Below are 12148 nucleotides of genomic sequence, written 5' to 3'. Positions count from 1 at the left end.
TATTTGACAACTAAAATTTAATTTGATAAACATAACCTAACTTTTCGGATTTATTAATTTTAAAATATTTTCATCGCGTTTATTTCCTTTTTTTGTATGAACTATGTACATTTTTAATTAAATTATCTTAAAAGTACAGGGTGTCCCAATTTCGATGTCCGCATAGGCTATCTCCGAAACTAAAAGAGATAGAAAAAAAGTAGCTTACATGTCATGATCTCGTTTTTCGAGAAAATGCTAATACCGAAAACTGCGAACAGCTATCGTCTTTTGTTTTCGCCCTATCGGCAAAAATTGATAATTTTGCGAAAACGACAATCGCGAATATCTCATTTATTATCAAAGATGGAGTATTATAAATAAAACATTATATGGGCAACTTTTTACGAAGAATTCAGTGGCGTAGGTAGAATTTTTTTCCCATCTTTTATTTTCGAGATTTTAGACCTAACTTTATTTTTTTAAATGGAAAACATAGTTGGCTATGGCCTAAACTAATTTGTTATATTTTTCTGATAACAAATATAGGTATATAGTTTGTGGGGTATATTTCTTATAGTTATTGAATAATTAACAAAAATTCATTTTGTTCTATCTAAAACTAATGTATGTATTTAAAAGTGAATGTTGCTATGGTGATAACCATACATACTATGATGGAACATAATGTATCAAATAATTGCCAAAGTTTGTATTTAAAAATTCGATAACAACTCTGGCATTATATGCTGGTACGATGCACCAGCATGTTAAGTGTCAAAGTATAACAAAACTGAATAAAACTTTACAATGAATTTCGAAAATTATGAAAAATGTAACATGATGGAATGCTATATGTTATCAGATAAGAATGCTACGTTAGCCGCGGAATTATACTTCACAAGGTATCCGGAAGAAGACAACCGCACGTAAGAACCTTCAGCCGATTAGCAGAAAATTTAATAGATTTTTGTTCCTTCCCCAAACCACGTGCAAAAACATACCAAAATGACCTGCAAGAGGATGAAGTCAATGTGTTGGCTTCACTTGCGATAAATCCTTCAACACCTTGCAGAGAAATTGAACAAGACGTCTGACCCAACAGCCGCTGTTCCCGAATAAGAAAGAAAAATAAGTATAAACCATACAAAGCGGGGCTTACTCATTATTTACGTGTCGGAGATGTCAATCTAAGATTACAATTTTATAGATGATATTTAGAAAAATTAAATAATCTGCTGTTTGTTCAAAATGTCATCTGGACCGATGAAGTCTCTGAGTGTTCAAAGAAGATTGGGGTTCAATGTATGGTGTGCGCTTTTAGATAATAGATATTTGGCATATAGTATCTACCATAAAAACTTAAACTCAGGTAAATACCTCAATATATTAAGGCAGCACATTGAGCCTTTGGTCGACAATTTGCCATTAAATATGTCTCAATTGATATACTTTCAATATGACGGAGCACCAGCACATAATGCCAGAGTTGTTAGGGAATTTTTAAATACTATTACAAACTTTGGCAATAATTGTAAACAATGTTTTCCATCATGGTACGGTTATCACCATAACAACATTATCTTTTAAATACATACAATAGTTTTAGATAGAATAAAATGAATTTTTGTTAATTATTCAATAACTATAAGAAATATACCCCACAAACTATATATATTTGTTATCAGAAGAAAATAACAAATTATTTTAGGTCATAGCAACTATGATTTCCATTTAAAAAAATAAAGTTACGTCTAAAATCTCGAAAATAAATGATGGGAAAAAAATTCTACCTACGCCACTGAATTCTTCGTAAAAAGTTGCCCAGATAATGTTTTATTTATAATATTCCATTTTTGATAATAAGTGAGATATTCGCATTTGTCGTTTTCGCAAAATTTTCAGTTTTTGTCGATAGGGCGAAAACAAAAGACGATAGCTGTTCGGAGTTTTCGGCATTAACATTTTCTCGAGAAACGAGATCATGACATGTAAGCTACTTTTTTTCTATCTCTTTTAGTTTCGGAGATAGCCTATGCGGACATCGAAATTGCGACACCTGTACAGGGTGGGCAAATTTGGGTGTTATTATAGGCCAACGGTGGGCAAACTGCGGCTCGCGAGCCACATGCGGCTCTTTGAATGATTATTTGTGGCTCTCGATAAATGTACTCGGGGTCCTTTTTTCTTTTTTAGTATATAAAATATAATTTCTCTAAAAAAATTGTTTTTAATACCTTTTTTGCATACCTTTTTAATATATACGTATTTAATTGCGGCTCGCGAAAAATTTCGAATTTTGAAAAATGGCTCGGACTATCAAGGAGCTTGGCCACCCCTGTTATAGGCTATCTCAGAAACTATAAGAGATACGAAAAAAGTAGGTGCCATGTCCCGGTCTCTTTTTTCGATACTAACCCAATCCTGCAAACACCAAACCTCTATTAATTTTCGTGATTTCAAAAAATGCTCATATTTCGTTTATTTTTGAAATTAGAGAAATGGGGTTGATACGTTCTTAAGACACTTTTTTAGTAGAATACTGCCGTTGAAAAATTTTAAAAATATTTGATGATTTTTGAGATACAACACAGAGTTGTGTTTTTTTAAATACAAACTATAGTAGATTATGGTGTTACTGAAAAGAGCATATTTGTAGCTTTCCAATGATGTATTGCACGCATGGTGTATTTGGGGAAAATAAGCGTTATTTTTTAATTCTAAAATATTAAAGATTAATATTCAAAATTTTAATTATAGTAGGCGAGGAAAACGTTAAATACTACTTAGTTACTATAGTAACGTGAGTTTACTGATCATTTCATTAAGTTATCTATGATTTCATTCATGAATTGTTCGAAACGACTTTTCCGCTTAAAAATTCCTCATTATCTTTAAATACATAAAGCGATAAAATTAAAAAATTATTCTTTGAAAATGATAGATAAGGCTCCATATAACATATAAACATCGTTTCAATGGAAAGTCCGCTGCCCAGTTTATGATTCCTAATCTTCCTCTATCTCACCCAATTTTAAAAGAAAAGGTTGCTAATATGAAAAAACTTCTAAATCTCATGGTTGGGGAAAACTGGGAAGATACTACTGAAGATTTCATTCATTGATACCCAATTGTTCCAATCTTACAACCAGTAAGTTTAGTAGAAGAAGATGACAGTCTGTGACTGTTTAGTTCCTGAAGTTGTTGTTCATATTTAATTATTCATTAATTAATACGTTTCTTGTATTTTTAATAAACAAACTTTATCTACAAATCATTTTTTATTGGTGAACAAACTCAGGGATAAGACACTGAGAAATTTAAATCAACTATTCAAAGTTTTTATTCGTTGGTACAAAACCAACTTTATCCTGCATAATGGCACAAGACCAACTTTCTGTCATATTCGTGCAAACCCATATAGCAATTAGGTAGTAATTACTGTCCGAACCCACCTACTATAATCAAAATTTTGAACTTTAGCGCTTACTATTTTGGAATTGAAAATTAACGCTTATTTTCCGCAAATTCGCACCATACATGCGATACATCATTGAAAAGCTAAAAATATGCTCTTTTCATTAACATCATAATCAAGTATAGTTTGTATTTAAAAAAATACAACTTTGTGTTGTATCTCAAAAATCACCAAATATTTTTAAAATTTTTCAACGGCAGTACATTCTACTTAAAAAAGTGTCTTAAGAACGTATCAACCCCATTTTTCTAATTTCAAAAATAAATGAAATATGAGCATTTTTTAAAATCACGAAAATTTGACTTTTTGGCTATAACTTAAAAACAAAAGAAGATAGAGGTTTGGTGTTTGCGGGGTTGGGTTAGTCTCGGAAAAAGAGACCGGGACATGGCACCTACTTTTTTCGTATCTCTTATAGTTTCTGACAAGGGAAGTATCAGAACTGTCCCTCACCGATTTTGTTGAAATTTGGTACAGCGCTAGTATGACCAAAAATAAGGTTTACGTTTTTATACGTGCTAATAAAGCCCCTGGGGCGAGTTATAAGGGTTGGAAATCGGGGTGAAATATATATATTCGCTTATAGGCTGAAAACGAAAATAGCTATCGAAATGTGGTAAATGTAAACTGATATTCATTTTCAAAGAGCTTTCCGTTGATATATCGCACATATATCTGAGGGCTTTAGGGGGTAAACTACCCCTAGTTTTTTGGAATATTTTAAAAACTACCCTGTCGATTTTGGCGATATTACGCATCCTTATAGTACGTTTAAAAATATTAATGACGTGTTTTTTCTTATTTGCCTCTGACCATCCCCTGCGAAGTTACGGGGTATGATAGATAACCCCTTTCCTTAAGAATAATGTGATAAACTGTTACACTTTTGAACAATATTTTGAAGAAAACCATTAATTAGATGTAAATTAAGATTTACGCAGTAAAATAAACCCTATGCGACATTAAGGGGTGGCTGAAGTTAACTACCCCAACCACCCCAAAATTTTGTTTTTTGCTAAAATTGTTTGTCGATTTTGGTGCAATTTACCATAATTTTTTTATACGTTAGGTAGTACTATTGTAAGAACTTACAAGGGTTAGAAGTTTGGGGTAGAAAATATATTTTCTCTAATAACTTTCATACTCCTACAGAAAAAGCTTTTTTATCCTTATTCTATTTAAATAACACAAAAGTTAGGATAATTATATAAATATTTATTAATAAAGAGTTAAAAAGTGACTAACAAAAGAATGGTTGACTATCACAAATTGTATTCTACATTATTGATTTAATTTTTTTTTTACTTTTTTTATTCAATATATTGTTGGCAATAATGAAAATCATGGAAAAAATGTTTTAATCACAACGATTGTTTACACCATGCACAAGTTATAACAGCTGTATATCCACAGATATCACACGAAGGTTTTTCATTGGAAAAGAAAACCTCCACGGAATTTTCAAACTGTTCTGGTCTCTCCTCTATATATCCAGATGCAAACTAGGCGTATTTAAAAACATTAATAAATCGTGGGAAAGACAACTGGTTATGCGTTAAGGATTGCAATTTTAAAATATTATCTGGGTGATGCAAATTGAAATTGTACTGGTAGAGAATAACTTGATCAGAAAATCTTCTAAAGAAATTTTTCCATATTCCAAAACCAAACACATCCAGGGGTTGAATTTGACCTGTTGTCCCTGCAGGTATAGACAAATACTTAAACTTAACATCCGACGGAGTTACTTCACTAATAATTTCAGGGCAGTGGCCACTCCAAGAATCCAGTAATAGTAATGATTTGGGTCCGGTGTTTGTACATTCTGTAGCCAATTTTTCATATGAGCAGAGAAGTCAGTTTACCAGACTTTGATGCCAAAACGAATATGTTATCTGCTTTGAACAGGTATTTATTACCCTCGGTCCAAACGTACCAGAGGATTTTAACAATGAAGAATACAATTTGTGATACTTAACTATTTCTTTTCAGTTGCTTTTTAACTCATTATTAATAAATATTTATACAATTATCCTAACTTTTGTGTTATTTAAATAGAGTAAGGATAAAAAAGCTTTTTCTGAGTATGAAAGTTATTAGCGAAAATATATTTTCTACCGCAAACTTCTAACCAACAAATAAGTTCTTACAATAGTACTACTTAACGTATAAAAAATTCATCGAGATAAATTGCACCAAAATCGACAAACAATTTTCGCAAAAAAAAATAATTTTTGGGGTGGTTAGGGTAGTTAACCTTAATGTCGTATAGGGTTTATTTTACTGCGTAAATCTTAATTTACATCTAATAAATGATTTTCTTCAAAATATTGTTCAAAAGTGTAACAGTTTATCACATTATTCTTAAGGAAAGGGGTTATCTATCATACCCCGTAACTTTGCAGGGCATGGTCAGAGGCAAATAAGAAAAAACACGTCATTAATATTTTTAAACGTATTATAAGGATACATAATATCGCCAAAATCGACAGGGTAGTTTTTAAAATATTCCAAAAAACTAGGGGTAATTTACCCCCTAAAGCCCTCAGATATATGTGTGATATATCAATGGAAAGCTCTTTGAAAATGAATATCAGTTTACATTACCACATTTCGATAGCTATTTTCGTTTTCAGCCTATAAGCGAATATATATATTTCGCCCTGATTTCCAACCCTTATAACTCGCCCCAGGGGCTTTATTAGCACGTATAAAAAAATACGTAAACCTTATTTTTGGCCATACTATCGCTGTACCAAATTTCAACAAAATCGGTGAGGGACAGTTCTGATGCTTCCCTTGTGAGATAGCCGATAATTTGAAGCAGGAAGATTTGTTCGATCCCGATATTAAACTTGAAAAAAAAATTGTTCCAGGGATAGGACCAAGGTTATACTAAAACGGCAATTTTCTTACTTCACCAATATTTCGCTTTCTAATTTAAAGCTTCCTCAAGGGTGAGGTTACAAATCGCTATGAAACAAGCAAAACACAAATTAAACATGCAACGGTTCGACATATTGTCACAATTGCCGTTTTAGTATAACCTTGGTCCTATCCCTGGAACAATTTTTTTTTCATAGCCGATAATAGCACCCAAATTTGCCCACCCTGTACATACCGCTCAATTTATCATGAATTGCTTCATTTTCAAAGATAGTATACACTAACCCATTAAATAAATAATTTCGGACTTTTGCCATTCTTTTTTGTTGATTTTAAATTTAAGATGACACCAAACACCGTTTTCGTTTGCTAACGGAAAAATCTTACGATTGATAAAATGGCGGCCGTTTACCAAACACGTTTGAAGTTAGGGTTGCGTTCACCAGAAATGTTGCCAACAGTTTGGTCTCCGGTTGCAAACTTTGACAGTTGATGGACGCGCCCATTTTTCCGTTAGCAAACGCAAACAGTTTTTGGTGTCATTTTAAATTTAAAATCAACAAAAAAGAATGACAGAAGCCCGAAATTATTTATTTAATGATAATGAAAAAATTCATGATAAATTGAACGGTATGTACCTACCTATAAATTAATTAAAATTGTAAATAAATGTCATTAAAGCGCCTATTTAAAGAAGAATTTAGTTATTGTAGGACTAAAAACTGCAATAATTGTTTAAACGTTACTTTCCATAAAAACATAATTTTACCAATCGACATTGACATCGTAACAATATTTGGCTATGCACAGCTAAAGTAAGTAATAGAAAACTACATACAAACTCTAAGCAACAATTGCAAAAAATGTGTTCTGTTTATAGAAACAACGAATGGAGAGAACAATAAAACAAAATTGAGTGATTACGCACGCAATTTGTCTTTGAATCTTTGAAATCTTTGAATGATGTAGGACACTACCCGGCATTTGTACTCAACAATGCCAATTGGATATCATTTAATGACTTACGAAAAAAAGCTACTGAAATAAATGCACAAATGTGCATATATGTTTATAAATGAGCAAAGTGATGTAACCGTATTATTCCATGATATTAGTTTATTTACATAATTTAGTTTATTTAGTTATACTTTACCTTAGAATAAGTTATTGTACTGATCGAATAGTTATTGTTTTATTTGTTAGTTTAGTTTATTTATTAATTTATTACTTAGTTTATACAAAATAAAATAAACTTTAAATCGCATCTTATGTTTTACTACTATAAGTTTAAAGAGAAAGGTGAAACTTGTGATTTTTAGAAAATTAGGATGGTCAGATTATTCCATATTTTTTTAGTTTTTTAAAACTATTATTATATTAAAGATTGGGTTCACTGTCCGATTTCACAACAACTGAAATTTAAGGTTTTTCTAGTGAAAATAACAGCTGTTCTGAATTGTTTTAATTGTTGTAAGTACTAATTTTTAATATGAAAGTTTAAAAGAACTAATGCCGCAGTGATTAAATAAACATTTTAAGTAATTAGAACAAGAACAATTTAGAGCAACAAAAAATATGTGATTTTGCAAAATTAATGTCCGTGTTAAACGTAAAACACATCTGGAACAATTTGAATCGGCAAAGTTTGAGTTATTTTAGATTGTTCTGTTTTTTAATTCTTATTGTGTAATATAAAACCGCTGACACAAGAATTACTGACTGAAACTTCCAAAAACTTTAATTTTCAAAGTAAAGTGCCCTTTAGAGAGTTGTTTTAGTGAAAATAATAGCTGTTCCAGATTGCGTTAGCTATAATAAGTATATATTTGTAATATGGAATTGATAATAGAAAAACTATGGTCACAGCAATCAACTAGACATTTCGGCGGCCAAACCTATTTTTACTTATAACTTCGTAATGCTGTATCCCATAATTTTGATTTTCTAGAACAATAACTAGAACAACTAGAACAACCCAGAACAATAAAGAAAATTTGATTTTTCCAAAAATGGGGGCTAGCCAAAAAACCTGTTTTTTCGGTTTTCTTGCGCAGTTTTTATTTTTTCGATTTTCCGCTTTGGAACAATGTAGAACAACTCTAGAACAACAATAAAAAATTTAAAAATCAAAAATGGGGGGCTAATTTCCCGCACTCCATTGAACAGCTGAATTGTGTTTAAATGTGTAAAATTTTCATGCATGTATGTGTTAATTAAGTTACAAATTGATTAAATTATTTTACAAATACAATAAAGGAGTTTTCAAAGTTTTGTATACCATAATTTGGGACAAATTGTGAAGAGAAATGTATACCATAATTTGAGACAAAGGGAGTAATTATTTATTTCTTGAATTTCTAGAACCAACAGATAAAATCTCAAGTCTATTCAACGGATTGAACGGATTACGTCCCAGCAACACCACCTTCGTACCCAGTTCATTCTAATTGTAAGATGTAAATACGGAGACAAAAACCTCCTTTACAGGCTAATTTTATTAATTTTTTGATCACTACTGTCTACTTGTCTATTTTAATTATTTACTATTGTTAACTTGACTATCGCGTAACTTGGTTACAAATATGCATCGCAATTGTAAACAAAAATATTTACAAAATTTTTTGGATTTGGGTAACGGTGCTAAGACCTGGCATACTTTGAAATCCACGAAATTAATTAAGTCCAAACATAGATCGCTTCCTAACCACTTTCAAGATGCTTCTATTATTAACGATTTCTTTATTGATTCGCTTCCCAGCACTAATACCACCGTTGATAATAATATGTATTCCAACTTAAATGAACGTGTTGTAATCCCTCTCAGATTTTCTACAGTATCTGAAAGCGATGTTCTGAAGATTTTGAAATCAATTAAATCTAATGCAATTGGTACCGATGGAGTATCGGTTAAAACATTAGAATACTGTATGCCATTTCTACTGCCTTATGTCACACATCTTGTTAATTTTTGTATTCAAAATAGTGTATTTCCTTCTTTGTGGAAAGTAGCAGTCGTGCGCCCGATTCCAAAAGTTGCTAATCCGATCCTCGTTTCTGACCTTCGTCCAATAAGTATACTAACGGCAATGTCAAAAATCATGGAAAAAATTATTAATGTCCAACTGTAGCATCACCTGGAAATTAATAACATCCTTCCTTCGGTTCAGTCTGGATTTAGACATGGTCACAGTTGTACGACTGCTTTAACGTGTGTAATCGATGACATAATGGGTGCAACAGATAGAGGGTACATGACTAATTAAGTTTATTGCTACCAAATCAGCAATACATTCCACAAACAATTAAATTTTTAGCAATACTACAATTAGATATATCACATTACAATACAATACATTTTATTTCCTATCCTACCCCTCCCCATCTCCTCCCCGCATCTCCCTACGCTGCCTTGTCGCCACCACCTCCCTCATCCATTCTCTTCCCTCTGCCCCCTCCCCCAGCACCTGCTTCCAGCCGATCACCTCCTCTCTTAGCTCGTCACACTCCCTCAGTAGGTGCTCCAACGACTCCCACTCCCCCCCCACATAGCCTACAACCCCTCTCCTCATCTCTCATCCAATACCTATTCGCTCTCTCCTCATTGCCGCATCTGAATCTTGCCACCATCCTCTTCCCCTCCTCATCCCCCTCCACCGACAGGTACTTCGGCAATCCCTCCGTTATTATTTCCTCGTACTTAGGGTTGTACCTGCTCTCCCTTATCTGCCCCCTTCTTTCTTGCCTCTGTACATCTCTATCCCTACTCTCCAGCTCTTTCCACATCTCAATCCCTTCCCTCCTTCTATCATCTACCGCTTTCACTGAGTACCCCACCCTTCTGAAATATTCCTCCCTCCCTCGTTGCCCGTAACCTCCTTTCCCTGCCTTAATCTCTTTCCAGCACTCCCCCAAAATTTTACATTGAGACCTCCCTTCAACCCTCTCCTCAAAACGTACCGCCCTTTTACCCGCCTCCACTCTTAACTTATCAACCTTCACCTCTTCTCTGACTATGTACTCCGGCGTCTCTTTTGCCAACCCCAAAACCCATCTCCAATACCTGGCCTGTACGCCTTCCCACAACCCTTGCTCTTTCCACCCCCAAAGCTCCGCCCCGTACATCATAACACTTCTAATCAAGCACTCGAATATCATCTTCCTTTTTTCCATATCCCTTCCAAATAATCTCTCTCCCCACCCCCAAACCTGCCCCATCACCTTATTCGCCTTCTTTGCCATTGCCCTCACATGCGCGCCTTCCTTGTTGTCCTCTCTAAATCTGTACCCCAAATATGTGTACTCCCTCACCTCCTCTATCTCCTTCCCTTCCCACCTCCAGTCTTCGCTCTTCCTTCTACCCCCTTTACAGAACTTCATAACCGTTGTCTTTCCTACATTCACCTCCAGAGCCTTCCCCCTAAAATAACTCTCCAAACTCCGCATCATCGCCTTCATCTCCTTCGCCTCTCTCGCCACTACCACCAAATCGTCCGCGTAAGCCAGTGAATGCACCTTCCTCCTCCCTACAACCACACCTCCCATCTGCCCACCGGTCAATCTGTCTTTCATGTCTGCGGTATACAAGGCAAACAGAGCGGGACTGAGTGGACATCCCTGCCTCAAACCCCTCGTTGTCCAGAACCGATCCGTTAACTCGTCCCCCACCTTTACCCTAGCTATCGTCTCTGCGTATATCTCTCTCACCCTGTTTATTCTCCCACCAGTAATCCCTCTCCTCCTCATCTCCTCCCATAACTTCCCTCTATTCACCTTATCAAACGCTGCCTTTAGATCTATGACTAAAGGCAGCTATGACTATACTTGTTCTATTGGATTACACGAAGGCATTTGATACAGTAAATCACAACCTCTTACTAACTATTTTAAAGCACTATGGGCTGGAAGATTCAGCAGTTGCATTCTTTGAGAATTTCTTGAGTGGTCGTCAACAATACGTGCAGCTGTCTAACCATCAATCTAATGTACGCCTTCTTGGATCGGGTGTGGCGCAGGGTCCCAGTAAACAAGAAATATCTGTGAAACATTTCAATTTTAACGTACAGTGAATTAAATGAAACATTTTAGAACTACGTTTCATATACGTGACAGATACGATTTTTACGAAACGTATCTAAAGATATGTATCAAATACATTTCAATAGGAATATTTATGAAATATCATCAAAATATGCAGCAGAAACATTTCATTTGAAACATTTTTTTACAAATGTGTCTGAAACATGTCTGGAATATCATTCGAATCGTTCGAATATTGGTTTAGAATGGCGCAAGTTTTGTATAAGTTTTTTTATATATCACCACTAGGTTTAGTTAATGAAAGTTAATGAAATAGTGACCACTATTTAAAGAAAGAGACCTACACTGAGAAAAATAATGTGGGAATGCTACCTAACATTTAGTCATATTATCTAGAATTTTCAGTGAAAAATTAGCTAACTACTACTAGTTATAAAAACTAATTCTATTTCGATAATTTCAGATAGATAAATGATCGAAAAATCTATCTTATAAATACCGTCGAGACGATAACAACAAACCGCTCAGCAACCAACTTTTTCCTTTATATTTCCACCTACTTCTACGGCCCATATCTTTGTTATCTAGAAAGATACCGAAAAACTAAGCACACGGTTGGAAAGCTTGGCCTTTTCTATATCTTAAACCATGTTTTCGTCCGCCGATATATTAATAATAAGAGCAGAAAAAAATAAGAAACGACACACTACATTTAAATCACCTCAAAATTGCCCCACTTTAAGGCTTTGTGCAGCCGTTATCAGAAGG

The sequence above is a fragment of the Onthophagus taurus genome, chromosome 3 (assembly GCF_036711975.1).
Source record: "Onthophagus taurus isolate NC chromosome 3, IU_Otau_3.0, whole genome shotgun sequence".
Classification (NCBI taxonomy): domain Eukaryota; kingdom Metazoa; phylum Arthropoda; class Insecta; order Coleoptera; family Scarabaeidae; genus Onthophagus; species Onthophagus taurus.
Note: the sequence above shows the minus strand (reverse complement) of the source record.